Source organism: Gekko japonicus, unplaced genomic scaffold (assembly GCF_001447785.1).
Source record: "Gekko japonicus isolate JY-2015 unplaced genomic scaffold, Gekko_japonicus_V1.1 scaffold2795, whole genome shotgun sequence".
Classification (NCBI taxonomy): Eukaryota; Metazoa; Chordata; class Lepidosauria; order Squamata; family Gekkonidae; genus Gekko; species Gekko japonicus.
Window position 1 is genome coordinate 48,470 of NW_015162036.1, and position 3,017 is coordinate 51,486.

Genomic DNA, 3,017 nt, shown 5'->3' on the forward strand with positions numbered 1-3,017 from the left:
TAACATCCTAATAAAATATTACTTCAAAGAGAAATCCATAAAACCAGGGAAAATATGAATATGATCAAGAAGAAAAAAAACTATATAAAAAAATCTTTATATTCCCATTTACTACCCAAAACAGTCTCACAGCGACTTACAATCTCCTCTCCTTTCCCCTCCCCACGACAGACACCCTGTGCAGTGCTCCCTCTAAGCTGAGTGGGTGTGAGTTAGCCCACAGTTTTTCAGCCTCCGGCTCACACATTTTTGTCTTAGCTCAGGAAGGAGGGCTCCAGAACAAACTGATTTATGCAGGAGCCAAATTGCTCGCTCACAGCTTTAATGCCAGTAGCTCACAAAGTTGATTTTTTGCTCACAAGACTCCAACAGCTTAGAGGGAGCATTGCCTGTGAGGCAGATGGGGCTGAGACAGCTCTTTCGAGAACTGCACGCGAGAGAACAGCTCTGAAAGAACTTGTAGCTGACCCAAGGTCACACCAGCCGCTGCACACAGAGGAGTGGGGAATCAAACCCAGTTCTCCCAGATCAGAGTCCGCGCTCCTAACCAATACATCAAACTGGCTCCCATGCCACATTTCTGCTAACGAGACATCTGCCCGGAGAACAGTGTTCCCCCTAAGCTGAGTTAGTGTGAGCCAGCTCACAGTTTTTTAGCCTCCGGCTCACACATTTTTGTCTTGGCTCAGGAAGGACGGCTCCAGAGCAAACTAATCGCTCGGCCAGAACTGTAATGCCAGCAGCTCACAAACTGGAATTTTTGTTCGCAAGACTCCACAGCTTCAAGGGAGCATTGCCGGAGAGCCCCCTTTCATTTGCCAGATCGCCAATCATCTCGACAGACCTGACAGCAACCTCACGACAGGGTCACTCTCGTTCCCGTTCTGGGGTCCGTCTGGACCACCCGATTGCCGATAAAAAGCTCAGGACACATTCCGGTTAAAGTTTAACGTTTTAAGGAGCACTGACTCCAGTGGGGAAGAGACAATTGTCCAGGTGTGTCCGAACTGCCCTCGGTGGGTCTCCCCAGATACTAGCCCAGGCGTCCCCAACCTTTCTGTGTCTGTGGGCACCTTTGGGACTGTGGCACAGCCTGACGGGCACAGCCACAGGATGGCCGCCACAAAGCGGCTGCTGCAGGAGGTGAGGCTTCCGTTTTCCGAGCACGACCTGCGAGACCATCTGCTTGCTGCCGCTGCCCCATTCACGGCTGCGCCTCTGATGTGCGGATGTTAATGCCATGGGTGTTGTTTTTCCAGCCAATTGTATTTCGTCCTTGCCTGGACCCCCCATGGCTCAAGCTATCCTGATCTCGTCAGATCTCGGAAGCGAAGCAGGGCCGGTCCTGGTTAGTACTTGGAGGGGAGACCACCAAGGAAGTCCAGGGTTGCTATGCAGAGGCAGGCAGTGGCCAACCACCTCTGATTATCTTTCCCCTGACCTGCATGGTCCAAGCTAGCCCAGCCTAGTCAGATCTCAGAAGTTAAGCAGGATCGGCCCCGGTTAGTACTTGGAGGGGAGACCACCGAGGAAGCCCAGGGTTGCTACGCAGAGGCAGGTAGTGGCCACTGGCCAACCACCTCTGTTTGTCTTTCCCCTGACCTGCATGGTCCAAGCTAGCCCAGCCTAGTCAGAACTTGGGAGCTATGCAGGATCGGCTCCGGTTAGTACTTGGAGGAGAGGCCACCGAGGAAGTCCAGGGTTGCTGCGCAGAGGCAGGCAATGGCGAACCACCTCTGTTCGTCTCTTCCCTGACATGCGTGGTCCAAGCTAGCCCAGCCTAGTCAGAACTTGGGAGCTATGCAGGATCGGCCCGGGTTAGTACTTGGAGGGGAGACCACCGAGGAAGCCCAGGGTTGCTGTGCAGAGGCAGGCAAGGGCAAACCCACTTCTGTTCGTCTCTTGCCTTGACCTGGATGGCCCAGGCTAGCAGGGTCGACCCTGGTTTGTGCTTTAGGAGATCCCCAAGGAAGCCCAGGGTTGCCGTGCAGAGGCAGGCAGTGGCCGACCACTCTTGAAAACTCTACGGGGTCGCTTGTAATGTCAAAAGCACAGTCCTATTTCTTTTGCAAAATGAAAAATGTGTGGCAGACAGCAAAAAGGAACTTCAAATGTTTTTCAAACAAAATATCCAACCAGACATTTCTATTTGTGTAGCGTGGGATGCATGTGAGGCATACGCAAGAGGCTGGATAATTAAAGAAGATGCGTGTATTAGAAAGCAAAGGAAACAGAAGTATACAAAGCTTCAAGATCAACTGAACAAAGAAGGAGATGAGATGAAACAAGGCTCTGTAACTGAAGAAACAAGATCAAATATAAGGTTCTTACAACGTCGAATGAATTATCATCACAAGGAACAGCCCAAAAAAAAAATTACTTATGCAAAACAAAACTATTTTGAAAATGCAAACCAAACAAAAAGATGGCTGGCCTACAAATTACGGAAAGAAAGGGGGGAAAGACACATAAAGATACTGGAAGAGGCTGATGGAGAAAGAAAGAGGCCAAGAGATTTGAAAAAAATTATTGAAACGTTTAATGAAAAGTCATACCAGAAACAAGAAGTGGCACAGGAGGAAGTTAGATTTTTTTTTAAAGGGAAAGAAAAGAAAACTCTACGGGGTCGCCAGAAGTCGTCTGCAACTTGACAGCACTTTTCACCATCAGATGAACATTTCCCCACTGAGTTCCTTCACAGCCTTGGGTCTTTGCCACACAGATCCAGAGACTCACTATCTTTCCATTTGCCTTGCCGTCCTGGAATGCCATCCCTTGACACCTCCATTAGCCACAGCTCTCCAGGCACCCTTCCCAAACATGGCAGCTCTGGCAGGGGTACTAAGCCACCCAGGGGTCATTTCGTAGAAAAAGAGGCGCAGGAGCTCATTAGCACAGCTCATTGGCATAACTTATTTGCATATGCCACACCCTCTGACATCACCGGAAGTGTATCAGAAGGCAACACCCACCGCTCAGGCTCCACTGGACTGTTTTGGATTCCTAGCTATTGGGGG

The 3,017-nt window shown here is 50.0% G+C and overlaps 1 protein-coding gene across 1 annotated transcript in view; it reads right to left on the reverse strand.

Annotated features, from left to right (window-relative positions):
• Positions 1-3,017, reverse strand: part of TAZ (tafazzin) — a 25,891-nt gene that overhangs the window by 6,952 nt on the left and 15,922 nt on the right. The gene's annotated exons all lie outside the window — the stretch shown is intronic.